This window comes from Schistocerca piceifrons, chromosome X (genome assembly GCF_021461385.2).
Source record: "Schistocerca piceifrons isolate TAMUIC-IGC-003096 chromosome X, iqSchPice1.1, whole genome shotgun sequence".
NCBI lineage: Eukaryota > Metazoa > Arthropoda > Insecta > Orthoptera > Acrididae > Schistocerca > Schistocerca piceifrons.
The window spans coordinates 554,392,494-554,414,067 of record NC_060149.1 but is presented as its reverse complement, the minus strand read 5'-3'; the positions used below and the strand labels follow the sequence as shown (position 1 = coordinate 554,414,067).

Genomic DNA, 21,574 nt, shown 5'->3' with positions numbered 1-21,574 from the left:
AGATGGGAACTCACCCTCACTCCTGATACCCAAGACCGAGAAGCTATGTCCGTGAATCAGCATGCTTTTAGAAAGCATCATTTCTGTGAAACTCAACATGCCCTTTTCTCACAAGATATACTGCAAACTATGAATGAAGGGCAACTGGCAGAGTCCATATTTCTAGATTTCTGGAAAGCATTTGACACGGTGCCGCATCACAGGCTGTTAAAAAAAGGTATGAGCATACGGAATAGGTTCACACATATGTGAGTGGCTTGAAGACTTCTTAAGTTATAAAACCAAGCTTGTTGTCCTTTACAGCAAGTGGCCATCAGAGACAAAGGTATCGGCAGGAGAGGCCCAGGGAAGTGCGATAGGACGACTATGATTCTCTATATACACTCCTGGAAATTGAAATAAGAACACCGTGAATTCATTGTCCCAGGAAGGGGAAACTTTATTGACACATTCCTGGGGTCAGATACATCATATGATCACACTGACAGAACCACAGGCACATAGACACAGTCAACAGAGCATGCACAATGTCGGCACTAGTACAGTGTATATCCACCTTTCGCAGCAATGCAGGCTGCTATTCTCCCATGGAGACGATCGTAGAGATGCTGGATGTAGTCCTGTGGAACGGCTTGCCATGCCATTTCCACCTGGCGCCTCAGTTGGACCAGCGTTCGTGCTGGACGTGCAGACCGCGTGAGACGACGCTTCATCCAGTCCCAAACATGCTCAATGGGGGACAGATCCGGAGATCTTGCTGGCCAGGGTAGTTGACTTACACCTTCTAGAGCACGTTGGGTGGCACGGGATACATGCGGACGTGCATTGTCCTGTTGGAACAGCAAGTTCCCTTGCCGGTCTAGGAATGGTAGAACGATGGCTTCGATGACGGTTTGGATGTACTGTGCACTACTCAGTGTCCCCTCGACGATCACCAGTGGTGTACGGCCAGTGTAGGAGATCGCTCCACACACCATGATGCCGGGTGTTGGCCCTGTGTGCCTCGGTCGTATGCAGTCCTGATTGTGGCGCTCACATGCACGGCGCCAAACACGCATACGACCATCATTGGCACCAAGGCAGAAGCGACTCTCATCGCTCAAGACGACACGTCTCCATTCGTCCCTCCATTCACGCCTGTCGCGACACCACTGGAGGCGGGCTGCACGATGTTGGGGCATGAGCGGAAGACGGCCTAACGGTGTGCGGGACCGTAGCCCAGCTTCATGGAGACGGTTGCGAATGGTCCTCGCCAATACCCCAGGAGCAACAGTGTCCCTAATTTGCTGGGAAGTGGCGGTGCGGTCCCCTATGGCACTGCGTAGGATCCTACGGTCTTGGCGTGCATCCGTGCGTCGCTGCGGTCCGGTCCCAGGTCGACGGGCACGTGCACCTTCCGCCGACCACTGGCGACAACATCAATGTACTGTGGAGACCTCACGCCCCACGTGTTGAGCAATTCGGCGGTACGTCCACCCGGCCTCCCGCATGCCCACTATACGCCCTCGCTCAAAGTCCGTCAACTGCACATACGGTTCACGTCCACGCTGTCGCGGCATGCTACCAGTGTTAAAGACTGCAATGGAGCTCCGTATGCCACGGCAAACTGGCTGACACTGACGGCGGCGGTGCACAAATGCTGCGCAGCTAGCGCCATTCGACGGCCAACACCGCGGTTCCTGGCGTGTCCGCTGTGCCGTGCGTGTGATCATTGCTTGTACAGCCCTCTCGCAGTGTCCGGAGCAAGTATGGTGGGTCTGACACACGGGTGTCAATTTGTTCCTTTTTCCATTTCCAGGAGTGTACATAAGTGATTTGGCAGACAAGGTGGACAGCGATCTGTGGTTGTTTACTGATAATGCCGTGGTGTACAGTAAGGTGTCTAAGTTCAGTGACTGTAAAGGAATACAAGACATCTTAGACAAAATTTCTGGTTGGTGTGACGAAGTTAATGTGGATGAGTATGAAGAACAAACCTCTAATGGTCAGATACAGTATTACTTGTGTCCTGCTTGATACAGTCAAGTCGTTTAAATATCTGGATGTAACGTTGCACTGGTGCGATGTATTCTTGAGTACTGCTTAAGTGTTCGGGATCAGTACCACATTGGATTGAAGGAAGGCATTGAAGCAATTCAGTAGGTTTGAACAATACAAGAGTGTTACAGAGATGCTTCGGGAACTCAAATGGGAATCCCTGCAGGGAAGTCGACATTCTTTTCAAGAAACACTGTTGAGGAAATTTAGAGAACCAGCATTTGAAGCTGACTGCCAAATGATTCTACTTTTGCCAACATACATTGCGTGTTAGGAACGTGCAGATAAGATACGAGAAATTAGGGCTCGTACTGAGGCACACAGGCAGTCATTTTTTCCTCTTTCTATTTGGAAGTGGAAAAGGAATGAAAATGACTAGTAGTGGTATAGGATACCTTCCTAGCCCTAACGTGGACTGCAGTATCAATGAAAATGTAGACTGGTGATCCACTTTTCATTTTGGAGATGACTGCAAGTTCCCCAAACTTGTCCTTCACAGTCTTTACACAGAATAGAGACTTTGTGGCCAAAAATGAATCCCCATCTGTCTTTGTGCAAACCAGGAATTGCTAGGGAGGGAGGGACGAACTTCTCTGCTGATCTCTTAGCTGTATGTTCCCCCCACAGCGTAGCCAGGGAAGGAAACATTTTGGGGTCTATCTCTCTGCATTGAACAAGTTCTTTCCTTCTGAAGAGGTAACTGGGGCTGGATAACCACCTGCAGGAGAAAGCTTCATCAGCTTCATTTGCGTCAACCGCCATGGTGCCACCCACTGCGAAATGGGTCTCTCATCATGGGCACCACACAGCCTCAGCAACAGCTACTTGGCCAGTAATCCATTGCTCGGAGTCCACATGCCCCAGTCTTTATGGGCATGTACTCCACGGTATACATAGGGCAGTTTCAGCTCGAGCTCTAACAGTGTGATCCCCAAGTTATCAGGGAGCTCCCACTGTGCAGGTACTTGATCCCCCCCCCCCCCCCCAACGAGATGGTTACCACACTGGGTTTTGTGTGCACTGCCTTCTTAGAAAGGAAGGGTGCCTAGGTGGAAAGGCTCAATGGATAAAACAATACACCAAATTGCGTGACCTTCTCTGAATGTTCCACACTTCTGAAAAATTTGGAAAAGTGGTGGCAGGTCAAATCTAACAATGGGGACCATGTACTAATTAATGAGTTGTTGAGAGTGCCAGAAGTCATGTACCAGGTCCAAGTGGGGGTCTACACTTGGAAGACTGTCTGATAGAAAGGCAGAGAGGGAAAGGGAAAGTGGAAGTATAGGCTTGGAGCACAGAAAGTGAAGTAGTGCTGCAAAGGCTGGGTCCCTGTGGTAGCCAAGCACATACTCACAAGAATTGTGAGTCCTTGGGGCACGTGCTTTACTTTGGAGCACTCTTAAACAGCAGAGAAGCTCAGGTAACACTAGGTACAGAAAGCTGGTTAAAACCCAGAATTGATAGCAGTGTGACTTATGGGGAAAGTTTAAGATTATATCAAAAGCACAGGCTAATAGTAAATGGAGATGGTGTATTTGCCACTGCAGACAAGAAACTCAAATCCACAGAGATGGAAATTGAAAATGCATAAAAGAATGTCTGTGCAAGACTCAGTATCAAGGGTTGGCAACATCTGATCCCTCTATCAGCCACCAGATTCATGTCCAGATACAACAGAAAACTTTACAGAAATCTTAAGTTCACAAGTGCCTAAGCTCCCCAATCATACTGTCCACATTAGAGGAGTCTTTCATCATCCAAAAATCCATTGGAAAAATTACAGTTTCATAAGTGGTGAGCGTGATGAGACATCCAGCGAAACATTAGCAACCACTTATGCTCATGACAGAAATATATTGGATCTAATAACAACAGACAGACATGTTATATATTTTTCATGAAAGCCAAAATCACTTGATTTAAAGACCTTTACTCCAATTACTAGTTTCGACAGAATCGTGTTGACATCTTCAGTTTAGTCCACGTGAGGTTGTCAGCGTGGCATGTAGTTTTAACTCTATAGGTGCTTTGGATGTTGTGCTTTTACCTTCTATTCTTCTGACAATCCATCTGGGGGCATTCTGTTTTATAAATGACAAACCATGTCGAGGTTTTTAATGTATTTACACTTTGTTCTAAAAATGTCGACAACATGTATGTCAACATATATGCAAAGTGTCATACCAATCTGAAGATTACAGCACGATTCTGTTGAAACTAGTAATTGAAATAAAGGTCTTTAAATCAAGTGATCTTGGCTTTCACAAAAAAATTTATATAAACAGAGATCACCCCAACAACATGTGAAAGTTATAAACAGACATGACCTCTGAGGATTTACGCGTAGAAACTTATCAGTGACCACAAGGCAGTTGGAGCAACAATGATTACCAAAGTACAAAGTGCAATGAAAACACTTAGCGGAATTTATATGTTCAGCAAACTAGATAAAGAGGCAGTACTCTATAAGAGTAATGCAAGAAAGTCATTTGGTCAGAAGAATCGTGTTTCACTCTGTTTCCAACTTCTAGCCTAGTTTATGCCCAAGAATGAAACAAGACAAGGGTTCAGTGATGATTTAGGCAGCCATATCGTGATATTCCATATGGCTCCTGATTAGTGAGTGCATTATTGCCAAGTATTATGTGACCATTTTGGCTATCACGTCCATCCCATGGTACAATGTCTGTTCCCCAATGGTAATGCTGTGTTTCAAGACAAGAAGTCCCCTATTTCCACAGCTCACATCATTCAGGACTGGTTTTGCGAGCACAAGGATGTGTGTATCTCCCCTGGCCACCACAGTCACTGGATCTTGACATTATTGGGCCTTTGTGGTCTACTGTGGAGAGAACGAAGCATGACTGCCATCCACCTCCATCAACATTACCTGAAATTGCCGTTATTTTGCAGGAAGTAGGGTATAAAAGTCCCTTGAAAACCATACAGGACCTGTATTTGTTTATTAAGAGATGACTAGAAGCTGTTTATTAGTGCCAACAGTTTTCCCATGTCATACTACGCATGGAGATGTGTTGTGTTTTTGGTGTTTCCATATTTTTGTCCACTCCCTGTAGGTGCAAACAGTTCAGAGAAAGCCTAATTACCAAATTTCAAGAACCAGCTTTAAATGATGAATCTATGAACATACACTCTCGATAAAAAAAAGTAAAGTACCCAGAGAGGGACGAGGAAATGAATGAAATTTCACAGGTTGACAAGATATGTGATGTTATTTCAGCGATTAAATTATCGAGTCAAATTTACAAAGAGTTTCAGAGTATGAGCCCACTTATCAGTATGATGCATTTGGAAACATTGTTATAAGGTCACTATATCCTCTCCCGAGGCAAGCTGGACCACAACTGTTTTAACTGGTCCTTGATATCCTAGCTACTGGCACTGGGACAGAGCTGATGTCCAAGCTGGTCCCACACATGTTATACCATGGACAGAATTGGGGATCTTGCTAGCTACAGCAGTGTCTCAATATCACACAGCCAGTTCATAGACCCATGTTCGATGTGTAAACAAACATTGCCCTATTGAAAAATTGCACGAGACTTTTTCACAATAGGTAACACAGGAGGGTGCAGCATGTCCGTGACATGTCGTTTTACCATTAGAGTTCTTTCAGTCATTAGTTACCGTGATATGAAGTCATACCCGGTGGCTCCCCTCACTATGACATCACTGTGCCTCTCCAACACAGTGAAAATTTGGCACATCTCCCCATGCCGATGCCATACCCGCTGGCTACAGTCAACCAGAGTAGTGCGGAACTGTGATTAATCACTGAACACAATATGATGGCAGTCATCGTCAATCCATGCTTCACAATCACAGCACCACTCAGAAAACAGCTGTTTTTGGTTGTCTGAATGGCAGTCGAAACACGAGACAGTAACTGTCTAGCCCAAATGCAGCTTGTCCTCGACAAATGGTACAAGATGAAACAGTGTGTCCATTGCTTGTACTCAGATGGCAGATGCAGATGTGACAGGGTTACGACATGCTTGGTTCACAACAGGGTAACATTCCCTCATGATAATCAGTGCACTCACATCCCACGCTGTCCAACATCAGGCCATTGTCACATTCAAATGTACCACAAATCTGGATATTGCACTACTTGATTAGTCAGCCAAACAGAGGCCCACAGTGAGGCCACTTTCAAGCTGTCATGTGCTGATAACGTTGTCTCATACAAATATGCCGGTTTCCAATGCCCTTCACAGTGATCGCTCACCATCTGATGCTGTTCACACCTCTTATATATCCCACCAGGCCTGGAAACGTTATTAAACATGAACAGCATTAATGCACTCGGGTAGCCATTCCACCAGTCACTCTTATCATTTACATACCCGATGATGGGATGTATTTGTACAATGTAAGATTGACATCCAACCATGTTTTCTGGGTGCTTCACTTTTTGTCAGGCAGTGTGTTACAGTTTACTATGTATCACTCCCATAGGGACCATGAAGGGATAATTAGATTACATACAGGACGCAGGAATGGATTTAAACAGCCATTATTTGCATGCTCCATATGTGAACGGAATGGGAAAAACCCCTAGTAACTGGTACAATGGGAAGTACCCCTCGGCAAGCACTTCACAGTGGTTTGCAGAGTGGGTGGGAGTAGATTTAAACACAGACATAGAAAACTAATCTGGTTCTAGAAATAAGAAGCAAGCATGGTTTGCGAACAAACGAAAAGCAATGGCTCACAAGACTGCATATCTATTGCCAAGAGGGAAGCTGTCCAATCTAAAGAACCCCACACTGAGAATGAACAGATCGATCATTGGTTTGGTTTTGTTTTGTTTTAGGGCGCAAAAACAACTGGGGTCATATGCGACCAAGTCAAAACTAAAGAACACGAAGACAGACAGGAGTTAAAAAACGACTATATGTCAGTAGCAACTGACATAATAGAAGACAGCTAGAAACAGGCACATGGACAAAGGGTTAGACACCATACAGAAATCATAAAAAGTAAAATGTGATCAACAGCCCGCACGTCATTTGCTAAAATGGCTGAAAACTCAGACAGCAAACCCAAGCGGGAACGTAAACGGTTAAAAAAATGGGCATTCCATCATGAAGTGGTGAACAGTTAAAACTTGGGCGCAATGTGTACAAAGTGGTGGGGTAGCACCACTTATCAAATGACGATGGCTAAAAAGGCAGTGTCCAATACGCAGTCTAGTTAAAATGACCTCCTCCCAGCGGGAGGGCAAGGAGGAGGTCGTCCAAGCCGCTGGGAGAGGCTTAATAAACCAAAGCTTATTCCCGTGAAGGGAGGACCACTGGCAATGCCAAAGGGACACCACCTTCTGACAGACGGCAACACAGGGATCATCGGAGGGAATATAGGAACTCACGGGCTGAGGTACGAGGACTGCAACCTCGGCAGCAGCATCAGCAGCCTCGTTTCCTGGCAGACTGACATGACCAGGAACCCACAGAAACATCACTCTGGCTCAACTAAGAGAGAGCAAGTGACAGTTTTCATGGACCCGCTGCACTAAGGGATGGGTGGTGTACAGCGCACACACACTTTGAAGGGCGCCGAGTGAGTCTGAGCAGAAGACACAACTGCAAAGGCTGTATCGCCAGATGTACTCCATGGCCTGATACACGGCGAAGAGCTCAGCTATATATATACACAGCAGTGTGCCAGAAGCCAATATCGAAATACACAGGTGCCAATCATGAAGGCATATGCGACCTCACAGTCAGTCCAAGAGCCATCAGTGTAAACAAAGGTACTATCGCATGGGCCGCTTCATGAAGCCAAGATGGTGAAGGGTTCAAACTCAGCGGAACAGTTGCAGGTAGTGTGAAGTTCAGCTGCCATAGCTAGTGCTGAAAGTGGACTCCACGAGGTAATGGAGAAGAGGGATGCGCCCCATACTGGCAATCAAACGGCATGCATACCTGCTGAGGAGGAAATCACGGCGGTAGGACAGTGGTAGTTCAGCAGCTTCAGCATAAAAACGCTCAACCTGGCTAGTGTAAACGGCACCCCTGGCCAACCAGATGCCACAACGGTGGATAGTGTTGAGACGGCGTAAGAGGGATGGACATGCACATGCATAAACAAAACAACCATAGCCAAATTTCGAACAGAGAAGGGATCGGTACAAACGGTGGAGGGTGGTTCGATAGGCACCCCAGGAAGTACCATTGAGGACACGTAGGACACTGAGGAACCGCATACAGTGGGCTGCCAGGTAAGACACATGGGAGGACCAAGAGAGTTTCCTATCAAGCATGAGCCCCAGGAACTTCATAGTTCAACGAATGGAAGGGCAACAGGCCCAAGATGTAAAGATGGTGGGAGAAACCAATTGCGTCGCCAGAAATTCATACAGACGGTTTTGTCAGTGGAAAAGCGAAAACCATTGTCGATGCTCCAGGAGCAAAGACAATCAAGACAACACTGAAGGCCCCACTCAGTGAGACAGGTCAATGGAGATCTGCAATAGATGGCAACACCGTCGACAAAAAGAGAGCCAGAGATGCCCGGCAGGAGACAGGCCATTATAAGGTTAATCACGATAGCAAAGAGGACGACGCTCATGACGTAACACTGAGGCATGCCGTTTTCCTGGATAAAGCTGTGTGAAAAGGCAGAACCCACATGCGCCTTGAAACTAGGTCTTTTAAAAATGCCTCAAGGAAACAGGGCAGTCAGTAATGGAAGCCCCACATGTAAAGAATACGGAGGACACCAGTTCTCCAGCAGGTGTCATAGGCCTTCTCCAAATCAAAAAACACGGCCACAGTCTGGGACTTCTGCAGAAAAACATTCATGACATGGGTAGACAAAGTAACGAGATGGTCAACTGCAGAACACCGCACTCGAAATCCACACTGTGCATTCGTCAGTAAATTGCGAGACTCAAGCCACCATACCAGCTAGGCATGAATCATATGTTCCATCACCTTGCAAACGCAGCTGGTAAGAGAGATGGGGCAGTAGCTAGGAGGAAGGTTTTTGTCCTTCCCGGGCTTAGGTATAGGTATGGCGGGGTAGCTTCACACCAGTGTCCAGGAAATGTGCTCTAGGCCCAGATGCGGTTGTACGTGTTAAGCAGAAACTGCCTGCCTGCAACAGAAAGGTGCTGCAACATCTGAATGTGGATGGCATCTGGCCCTGGGGCGGAGGATCGGGATGAACAGAGCGCATGATCTAGCTCCCTCATAGTAAAGGCGACATTGTAGCACTCACAATTCGGAGAAGAGAAGGGAATCGCCCGAGCCTCCTCCGCTTGTTTACGATGGAGGAAGGCAGGGCGATAGTGGGAAGGGCTCGAAATGTTCACAAAATGGCAGCCCAAGGTGTTGGAGATCGCAATAGTGTCCATGATGACATCATCTGTTACTGTCAGGCCAGAAATTGGGGAATAGATCTTGGTCCCAGAGAGCAGTCGGAGGTTGGCCCACATGACAGAGGAAGGGGTGGAACTGTTAAAAGAACTAGTGAAGAAGTAGAGCTAGCTCTTTTGCTATGCTGAAGAACAGGATGACACTTGGCACACACCTGTTTATACTGAATGCAGTTTGCCATGTAGGATGATGTTTAAAAACATGGAGAGCACGTCTCCGTGCGCAAACTGCATCACAGCATATCTCAGTCCACCAAGGGACTGGCACACAATGTAGTAAAGAAGAAGTGCAAGGAGTGGAATGTTCTGCAGCAGTAAGGATAATGTTTGTAAGATATTCCACCTGGTCATCACAACTGGGGAAATCTTGCTCTTCGAAGGTTGCCAGGAAGGAGTAAAGCTGCCAGTCAGCCCTAGTAAGCTGCCATTTGGGCATGCAAGTGGATGGGGTAGGAGTCAGCAAACAGATAACACACGGGAAATGGTTGCTCGAGTAGGTGTCAGAAAGAACGGACCACTCAAGACAATGGGCAAGCTGGGCAGTGCAGAAGGATAGGTCCAAATGGAAACAGGTGTGCGAGGAGTCAAAAAGGAAAGTGGGTGCCCCAGTACAAAGGCAGAAAAGGTTAAGAATGTCAACCAAGTGGGCACCTCTCTGACAGGTCCTGGGAGAACCCCAAAGGGGATGATGTGCATTAAAGTCACCAAGTAGCAAAAATGGGGGAGGTAGCTGCCCAGTAAGCTGAACAAAGTCTGCTCTGGTGACATCGAATGATGGAGGGACATAAATGGTACAGAGGGGAAAAGTCAGGTGGGGAAGGAAAAGGCAAACTGCAGCAGCTTGAAGATGGGTAGTCAGGGAGATGGGTTGACTATGAATGTCATCCCCTATGAGCAGCATGATGCACCCACGAGATGGAATGCCGGCCTCAGGGGTAAAGTCAAAACAAATTGGTAAGAAATGTGAAAGCTCACAGCGGTCGTTAGGGTGCAATTTCACTTCCTGAAGGCAGAGTACGAGGGTACGCTGCGATGCCAAAAGCAGCCGTAAAGCCTCTTTGTGGGACCAAAGTCTGCGAACATTCCATTGAAGGAGAGTCATGATGTGGAAGAGATGTAGGGGGTGTCACCTCAACAGCTGCCAAGTGACAGCCGGTGAACTACTACTACTACAGAGCACAGAAGCAGGAGGATACTGCTCCATGGGGTCCACAGAAGCATCAGCTCGCTTGTGCTGTCAGTCTGCAGAGTCCAACGCAGAAAAACAATTGGTGGTGCACACTGGTGACATGGAGGCCAGCCGGGATAAGTTACCACATGGTGACACCATCGAAGAGGATCTTTGAGTTGGCGAAGGAGAAGACCGTTTGCCTTTGGTGGGTTTCTTCAAGCCTTTCCAGTTAGAGGAAGACTCAGTTGATGTTTGGCTGAAGGGACGGAGGAAGTCTTCACGGGAGTACTCCCTCTGTCCTTTCCGGCCTACTGGTTGTGTAGCTGGTGGCTTCGCCCCTGGATGTGAGAGTTTGATGGCTTGTTGCACAGCTGGACAGGGGGATGGTGACGCTACCTTGACACTGGGTGATTTTACAACCTCATAGCTGAATTGGAGGTTGCATGTCTGCGTCGCCATGTCCTTCATGGAGCGAGTGGTAACAAGAACAGAACTATAGGTGCCAGACGTAAGAACACAGCGTTTACGACTATCCAGTAACTTGCAAATGACTGGGTAAGGCGCTCTTTTCCTTTACCCGGATCTCTTGGACAGCCCGCCCATGAAGACACACAGGGCAATTTCGAGAGGTGGCGGCACAGCCGCCATTGCAGTTGATACAGCGGGGGAAAGGAGGCGGACAATCGCCCTCGTGCGCATCACTACCACAGGTTACACATTTGGCTGGGTGCTGACAAGACGTTCTAGTGTGGTTGAAATGATGATACTGGTAGCAGCGCATCAGGTTTGGAATGTAAGGCCGGACTGTGGTAATTTCATAGCCTGCTTTGATCTTGGACGGAAGCACCACTCTATCAAAGATCAGAAAAAGAGTGCTGGCGGGCACTAAGGAGGAATCTACCTTTTTCATTACACGATGGACAGCAATGACACCCTGATCAGAGAGGTAATTACACCACGGGAAGAATTCAAAGTTCTATGGGCCTCTACACGAGCAGGTTAGCTGTGCAGAAGCAAGGCAGCAAGCAGTTGTCGTGCTTGAGAATCAGGAGTAGTCTCCAAAAGCAAAGTACCATTCCGTAAAAGAGAGCAGGGTTTCACAGGGCCAGCAATTGCATCAGCACGTTTCTGAATAATAAATGGATTTACCGTGGTGAAGGACTGACCGTCTTCAGTAAGAGAGACCACGAGGAACCATGGTGCAGAGGGAAGGGTCTTTGAATCATTATCCTCATTACGTCTACATTCTGTAAATGTTGATTAGGAAGATGATTGACTCATTGCGAGAAAATCCCCCATGATTGCCAGTGTCTCTGATGGCACACTCCTTCCAACTGGAGACGCCCTTCACGAGGGGACGCACCCACCTTAGGTGATTGTTCACACTTCTCGAACACCTGACAAGAGGGACCAATCGGCAATTTGGGAAGGTTGCAGCTCAGGCAATCACCCCTGGGCCTGGCCTGTATCAGGTGGTACGTGCAAACCCTACCTGTCAACCGAGGCTGGGAGTTCCGCATTAACCAGTCACATACTACGTGTCACATGCATGGGTGGGCCTTCAGGAGCGCACAGAGAGGAAGAAGAAAAAGAGGAACCTCAAATGCCGAAGTGGAGGAACAAGAGGAGAAGAGAAACAAAGAAAGGAAAATGGAGCGAAAAACAAAGGTGAGACTATTCTTACATCAGCGACAGACAATGCAGAACATTCCCAATAACACCCCAGACGTGTTCCCCAAGGGAGGGGAAAAAGAATAGCAAGAGGATAGACACGTAGCACAGAAGCGAAAAAATGCTGCAAAGGCTGGGGCTCCATGGCAGCCAAGCACGAACCCACCAAAGAGTGGTGAGCCCCCTGGGGGGAGATCAATCATGATTAGGTAGTAAGAGTTATGAGATCTTGGTTTTACTCTGAGCAATGAAACAAAATTTTCAGAACTGCACAAACAAAACCTATGAGATAGCATCCAAATTCATTACTGAACTTTCAAATATCATTGTGAATAAATTCCTGCCACCAAAGAACCCTATTAAGAGAGTATGATGGTGGTGGTGGTGGTGGTGGTGGTGGTGGTGGTGGTTTCAGGGCACTCAGCTGCAGGGTTGTAAGAGTCCTTACAGAATGTAATGTAAATGCTTGATGAAAATGAAGTCTTTACCAATCAGCAATCTTCTCGTGGTGGTGATCCATGGACACTTAATACAGACTATAAAGACTGTCAGGCAAATGACAACAGACGGTGGTTGCCGACCATATAAAAATTACAAACGGGAATGAGCTCTTCTACACACACATTCCTCACATCTGAATGGCCATGACACAAAATATCAACTGAAACCAGAGTTAACTGAAGAAATTGCAGTACATCATTCCCTGGTATCTGTAGCTGACCTACCACTAATAAAAATGGGCAGGCTGGCTAGGCAGTAGATTGAGGTGCTCTGATGAACACTCACCAGTCGATACGCAGCAAGAAAAGCAAAGGCATTAAGAATAAAGACACTTCAACTGTCATAATTTTATCAGTAAACCGTTGAAGTATTCGTAATAAAGTTCCTGAATTAACTGCCCTCCCGGAAATTTCTCACGCTCAGATTATTCATGGGACCTAGAGCTGGCTGAAGCCTGAAGTGGAAAGCTCCAAGATATTTTGACAGTCATGGAACGTATATTGGGAACACACATTAGGGGCCACAGAAGTTGCAGTGTATATTGCAGTTAACCGATAATGCCGTGTTGTACAGTAAGGTGTCTAAGTTCAATGACTGTAGGGGAATACGAGACATCTTAGACAAAATTTCTGGTTGGTGTGATGAAGTTAATGTGGATGAGTAGGAAGAACTAACCTGTAATGGTCCGATACAGTATTACTTGTGTCCTGTTTGACACAGTCAAGTCGTTTAAATATCTTGGTGTAATGTTACAAAGAGATATGAGATGGAACAGGCATGTGAGAACTGTGGTAGGGAAGGCAAATGGTCGAGTTCGGTTTATTGGGAGAATTTTAAGATAGAGTGGTTCACCTGTAAAGGGGACCGCATCTAGAACACTGGTGCGATGTATTCATGAGTACTGCTTGAGTGTTCGGGATCAGTACCACATTGGATTGAAGGAAGGCATTGAAGCAATTCAGAGGCGGGCTGCTAAATTCATACCAGTTGGTTTGAACAACACAAGAGTGTTACAGAGATGCTTCGGGAACTCAAATGGGAATCCCTGGAGGCAAGCTGATGTTCTTTTCAAGAAACACTGTTGAGGAAATTTAGAGAATCGGCATTTGAAGCTGACTGCCGAATGATTCTACTGCCACCAACATACATTGCGAATAAGGACCACACAGATAAGATACGAGAAATTAGGGCTCATAAGGATGCACATTTTCCCCTCTTTCTATTTGCAAATGGCACAGAAAAGGAAATCACTAGTAGTGGTGTGGGATACCCTCTGCCAAACGCCGTACGGTGGCTTGCGGAGTATCTATGTAGGTGTAGATGTACATAAGAGCAAAAACTTTGAGAATAATTAAATGTTGTAGTCTCTTACACTTTCCTGGTGACAAGTTGTCATCTCGTTTTGATGGGTATTCTGCCGGCTGTCTGTGTCTTTCCAACCCACTATTTCGATGACGTAACTAAACATATATATCAAGTCATACTTGATACTTGCTGCATGGCTGATCGAGACCCATATTTATGCCTAGATGGTGTCTGAACTTGTATCTGCCATCTGCTAAGGATCGGGTGTTCCCTCTTTGGTCCGCCCCCACAAGGTGCGCTTTCACACTTCTCCAGGTTTCCCTATGCTGTCGGCACTCACTGTGGCTGTCTCCCGCAGTGACAACCGCCTACTGGTGTTTTGCTCCGCATCCACGAGTCATGTTCCCTACAGTATCGCATCACTGCAGGCATTCACTATGCCATCCATGTCTACTATGATTGTCTTTCATAGAGGTGTCAGTCTCCTGGTGTTTCGTACACCTGCAAGATGTACTTCCTGGAATCCTACGCTGCTCCGGTAGTTCTGTATTACATCCACTGCCACTGCAGCAACCTCTCGCAGCAGAGACCACCATCTAGTGTCGCTCCAATGAGGCGTGATTGCTGAAGTCTCAGGGTGTTGATGTTTTTCCATATCTTGTCCGTGCCCACTGTGGCAGTCTCCCAAAGTGGTGACTGCTGCCTGGTTTCCATATGTGACCTGATCCTGTCATTTATACCTGCAATTGTCTGAGGTTCATTATTGGAGCTGGGCACTATTTTTCAGTGGTTCTGTAGCAGCTCACATGCTGGATTCCATGCAGTGCCGAGTTGGTATCCTGCTTCCTAAATGATTAGGGTTTCTGCCATCTTGATTTCAATTGATTTACTGCTGACACTATCTCAGAACCTGCAGGTTTGGGTCAGGATTCTGGTTTTATCATAATTGTAGTGTGTTCATGCTCTAGGCTCTGTTCTTCTATTCCTGATTTTGTGGCCTCCCCTAGCGTAGTATATCTTTGGCATTCCTTGTATCTTATGTCCACTGTTATGGTGATGTGACCAATATGAGACATATAACATGCACAATATTTGTGGTAAATATCAGTTTTTCTTAACCCCACATCATCTTCAAACGTTCCAAGCACAGCCCTGATTTTGTTGGTGTACCACACTTTTCATTTCGTGTTTCTTCAGGATTCTACTGATCTTGGAATGGTCAAGGATAATCTGAGGTTAAGAAACCTGGTATTCACAACATAACCTGTGCATGCATGATGTCTTATATTGGGCAAATCACCAGAGCAGTTGACATAAGTTTTAAGGAACACCAAAGACATACTAGTATAGGGCAGGCCAAAAATCACCAATAGCAGAACACTGCCTGGAGCACGAACACACCATGGATTGTCATAAAACCAGGATCCTGGCAGGATACCAACTCTGCACTACGTGGAATCCGGTGTTTCAACTGCTATGGTAACTCTGGAAAAAAAAGACTCCAGCTCAAGTATGAACTTTGACAATGGTAGGTGTAACTGACAGGATAACACCATATACAGAGCACCAGGTAACGGCCAATGCCGCAGGAGATGGTCACAGTGTGCGCAGACGAGATATGTAACAACATTAACAACCTGAGACTTCAGTGATCGCACACCTCACTGGAGCAGACCCCCTCCACCCCCCCCCCCACACACACACACACACACCCCTACAGCCCGAGAGCTGAAATAACCCCGCATGGAAGATCGGGGTGCTTAGAATACTTGTACACCAAGCCAAGACAGTTTCCAACTGACAGCTCGACAATGGAATTAGAACATCTTCCACGAGAATTCACTGACAACGGATATTCAACCAGGGACATCTGCATAGCATTACATCCACCAGATGACCTAATGCACTGGGAGAGGAACAAGAAGAAGAGACCAGGAAGTTAGCTTTTCTACCATATGCAGGTCCTATCTCTGCAGAGATCAGCAGAATCCTGAAGAAATACGAAATCAGAAATGTTTTCCACTCACTCAAAAAAACCAGGGCTCTTCCACAGATTATTTGGGGTTAAGAAAACCCGGCATTTACCACGTAGCTTGTGAATGCAGCATGTCTTATATCAGTCAAACCACCAGAACAGTTGACATAAGATATAAGGAAAACCAAAGACACAATAGGTTAGGGTAATCCACAAAATCAACAATAGCAGAACACTGCCTGGTCCAGGAACACACCACAGATTATGAGAAAAAGAGTATCCTGGCCCAAAACCCCAGATCCTGGGATAGTGTCATGAATGGATCAACTGAAAACAAGAATCTGGCATTTGAACTGCAACAGAAACACCAGAAAGAAGTTCCCAGCTCCAGTAATGAACCTCGGATAACTGCAGGTGTAAGAGACAGGATCAGACCACATACAGAGCAACATGTGATGGTCACTGCTGTGGGAAAGGGCCACAGCAGGCATGGACAAGATACAGAACAACAACAACCTGACTCCTTAGGGATCAAGCCTCACAAGAGCAGACCTAATATGGATCACCGGAGGGTGATCTGCACCACAAGATGTTGCTGCAGCGATAACAGACATAAAATGGAACTCAAACAGCAGTGTGAGATTGCAGGGAGTGTGCCTTGTGGGGCACGCCTTGCAGAGACAGTCCAAAGAGGTAACACCCAATCCAGAGGAGTGAACAGCAGGTGGAAATTCAGGCACCACCCAGTCATAAATATGGAACCCAGGCAGCCAGTCTCAGGAACCACCTGATGAGGACGTCAAGTTACAGCATCAAAATACCGTGTCTGGAAGACGCGAACCACTAGCTGAACAGCCAATCTGAATGAGTTGACAAGTCAATGTTGGTTATTAGTTCTGTATGTGGAAATTAAAAATACTTACACAAAAACCTGAGGTCTAGTGTAATTATATATATTGTTCTTGTTGTGGTCTTCAGCCCAAAGATTGGTTTGATGCAGCTCTCCATGCTTCCCTATCCTGTGCAAGCATCTTCATCTCTGAGTAACTACTGCAATGTACATCTTTCTGAATCTGTTTACTGTATTAATCTCTTCGTCTCCCTCTATGATTTTTACCCCTCACAGTTCCCTCCAGCACTAAATAGGTGATCTTTTGAGATCTCAGAGTGTCCTACCAACCGATCCCTTCTTATCATCAGGTTGTGCCACAAATCTTTTCTCTCCAATTCTATTCAGTACCTCCTCATTAGTTATGTGATGTACCCATCTAATCTTCAACATTCTTTTGTAGCACCACATTTCAAAAGCTTCTACTCTTTTCTTGTCTAAACTGTTTATTGTCCACATTTCACTTCCCTACACGACTACACTCCATCCACATACTTTCAGAAAAGACTTCCCGAGACTTAAATCTTTCTTCAGAAATGCTTTTCTTGCCATCCTCTCTACTTCAACCATCATCAGTTATTTTGCTGGCCACACAGAAAAACTCTTCTACTACTTCAGATGTCTCATTTCCACATCTAATTCCCTCAGCATCACCTTCTTTAATTAGACTACATTTCATTATCCTGGTTTTGCTTTTGCTGATGTCCATCTTATATCCTCTTTCCAAGAGACTGTCCATTCCGTTCAATTGCTCTTCCAATTCCTTTGCTGTCCCTGACAGAATTACAATGTCATTAGCAAACAAAGTTTTTGCTTCTTCTCCCTGGACTTTAATTTCTACTCCCATTTTTTTCTTTTGTTTCCTTTGCGGCTTGCTCAATATACAGATTGACTAACATCAGGGACAGGCTATAGCCCTGCCTCACTCCTTTCTCAATCACTGCATGCCATTCATGCCCCTCAATTCTTACAACTGTCATCCGATTTCTGAACTAATTGTAAATAGCCTTCCACTCCCTGTATTTTACTCCTGCCACCTTTAAAATTAGAAATAGAGTATTCCAGACAACATTGTCAAAAGCCTTCTCCAAGTCTACAAATGCTATAATAAACATAGGCAGACCTTCCTGTAACCTACTTTTCATGAGAAGTCGTAGGGTCAGTATTGACTCGCATGTTCCTATATTCCCCCGGAATCCAAATTAATCTTCCCCGAGGTCAGCTTATACCAGATTTTCCATTCTTATGTAAAGAATTTGTACTAGTATTTTGCAAACATGATTTAATTAACTGTCAGCACCTGCTTTCTATGTAATTGGAATTATCATATTCTTCTTGAAGTCTGAGGGTATTTTGCCTGTCTCAAACACCTTGGTCAACACATGGAAGAGTTTTGTCATGGCTGGCTCTCCCAAGGCTATCAGTAGTGCTGACGGAATGTTGTCTACTCTTGGGGCCTCGTCTTGACTCCGTCAAATTCCTCACACAGTATCATATCTCCCATCTCATCTTCATCTTGATGTATCAAAAGATAAATGGACACAGTCAAAACCATAAAACTATGATTCAGATAAAAGAAAGAGAGAACCTGCCACTCTGAGATGCATTTTTCATTGTTTGTTATTTTTGTAATTAATTTGTAAATAATTTAGAGACTCATTGATTTCAGTATGCTTGACAATGACCATGTGTCGAAATTGTAATCGCAATATATAATATTTTAACAGCATAATGGGGAATGACTACATTCAAAAATACCCAATGATTTGGGCAGGAGTCTGGACAGCACAAAAACTGTAAAACTCCCTACACTTGGTTCGATGTTCTTTAAGACAGTGACTAAACAATTATGAAGACAATTTTTAGTTCTCTTCTCAGAACATAAAATGCAATCAAGAATAATGTGGTGCAAACAATACTGTTACACCACAAGCACAGCATACTGGTGGGTCCTGTGGCTGGAAGAGGTACCTGTGTGCCCAATTCTCAGTTGTGTTAAAGCCACTTCTTTCATCTGTTTGGCTGAAACAATATTCAACATGCAAAACTGTAGGATTCACCAGCCATAAGTTGTACCTTTAATCTTCATCTGCACAGCCTCCCACTGACCTAACTCTCCTCCTCAATGAGGTAATAGCACTCAAGGGGGCAGCACAGGACAGTAAATCACTTTCCTTATATGCATCCATCACTGCCATGTCAGTTTGCTCACTTTCTCGTATTCCCACATAGCCTGGTACCCGGTATAATTATACTTCCTTCCCTTGACAAATCATCATTTCCTGTAGTGCCATGCACTCTTTCAATTTAAAAAAGTAATTTTATCTCATGCTGTCTAGGCAAAAAGACTCTTGTATCACTGCATCGAGCAATATTAGACTGTCAAGTGTAAAGTGGTACCCACAGAAACCACAATAAAGGCAGCTGAGAAGTTTTCTGGTTTCTAGATTCCAATGTCTTCCCTATACAACTGGTAAGTGCTCGATTGTGATCACTCAATTGTGAAAGGTCATATGCCAATGGAACTATCCACATAACTCATGGCACAGGTACTTCAATGTGTGATGCTGCCAGCACAACTTGCCACTAGGGATGGTGCAGTCATTTAATTTGTGGCTCATGCTGACGCCAATGGTGCCTGTGACTTGGGTTCTGAGACCATCCACAGTTCCTATGGGTGGCTGAGAAAGTGGTGAAAACTGCTCATTTCACTTGCAGAGTGCAAGCCGAGCTCAAAATTTGCAGTATCATTCCCAGAATTGATCAAGGTCCTTTAGTTAGGAGGCATATACCGAAAAAGACAGGTTCTACACCATAGGAGAGAAAGTGTTCATAGGAACTGACAAGAATATTGTGTCTATATGCATTGATATTGAGTCCAACTGTAAAGTTATGTGGACGTGAGTTACAGCTGCAGTCAAATCAAGATAATCAATGGATGTTTTTACAAATTCCCACTGTAACAGTAATAGAACCATTCACAAAGTCTACGATTAGTAGCACTGCTCATGCAGTATTAGCTGGAGGTGATTTTAACCTACCGAATATAGACTAGCACATCCATGAATTCAATGCAGGTGGTACAGACGGTCGGTCTTGTCAAGTAGTTCAGAACACGTTTTGCAAAATCTATGTTGAGCAGCTACTTTGACAAACCATGCACAATGGAAATATTTTAGACATCATAGCTACAAAAAGGCCTGACTTGATCAACAGTGTCAGTATAGAAACAGGGATTAGTTATCATGGTGTCTCAACAACGATAGTCATAAATCCATCAACAAGACAAGGACAGTTTTTATGCTGGAAAGAGAGGATAAGCTGTTGTTAAGACACAAGTGAGACAATGAATGGACATCACTTAGGTCACATATGATGGACGTGGAGAAATTATGAGCCAAGTATAAAATGATTGTGAATCCTGCTCTGGTGAAGTATGTGCCAATTAAATGTATTAAGGATGGAGAGAACTCACTGTGTTTTAATAACAAAATTCAGAAAATACTGATGAAGAGGAGACTATTGAACTCCTGGTTCAACAAAAGACACTGCAATGTCAACAGTAAAAGTCAGTAGAAATTTGTGTATCCATAAGAAGACTGATGCACAAAGCAGTCAAAATCTTGCACTGTCATTCATTAGCGAATGATCTTGCTGAAAAACATAAGAAAATTCTGGCCCTATGTAAAATCACAAAGTGGGTCAAAGGATTCTATCCAGATACTCGATCATTCTGGTGCGGCAATAGAAGAAAAGAAAAGGAAAACGGAAGTTTCAAATTTCATGTGCAAAAAATCACTTGCACAGGAGGATCATACAGGCATACCATCATGTTACTGTCGCACAGATTCCTGTATGGAGAACATAGAAATAGGTATCCCTGGCATTGAGAAGCAACGGAAAAAGTTGGAAACAAATAAGTCACCTGGTCTAGATAGAATCCCAATTTGGTTTTACACAGAGTAATCTTCGGCAACAGGCACCTTACTTGCATTTGTCACAAATCTCTTGTCCAGCACAAAGTCCCACACAACTGGAAAAAAGTGCAGCTGACCCCTTTATGTGGAAGCGTAAAAGAACAGACACACAAAATTACAGACCAATATTGTTAATGTATATGGGTATTTCTCCTGAACTCTGACAGTGTTGCAGAGGCTCTTCAAGTGTATTGGAATAGCACCTCAGTTTCAAATCAATTCCAGATACCTTTTCAAGTCACAAACATCAATGATGTATATATTCTTAACATCAGTTTACTGCAGAATTCTTGAGCATATTTCAAGACTGAACATATTTACTTGAGGCAAGAAAGAATCTGTCTACAGATCAGAACAGATTTAAAAAGCATCCCTTGTGCAAAACTCAGCTTATCCTTTTTTCACATGAAATCCTGCGAACCACGGATGATGGGCTGCAGTTATAATAACAAAAGACAGAATTAGGAAAGATGGAAAACCAACATAGGTTTTTCTTTGAGGAGCCACAAACACTTTTGTATGGAGTTAAACAATCCAAAATTTAGATTAGGTTGTCCAGATTAAGATAAGTAGCTAGCTGTCTCCTACTGCAAGTCCAGAGAACTGATAATAGCTCTGTCTCCCTTCGTGCAACAGTGGAGACTGA

At 45.0% G+C, this 21,574-nt stretch overlaps 1 protein-coding gene across 3 annotated transcripts in view; it reads right to left on the bottom strand.

Annotated features, from left to right (window-relative positions):
* The window catches only part of LOC124721910 (transmembrane protein 39A), a 192,239-nt gene that overhangs the window by 168,925 nt on the left and 1,740 nt on the right, over window positions 1–21,574 (bottom strand). The gene's annotated exons all lie outside the window — the stretch shown is intronic.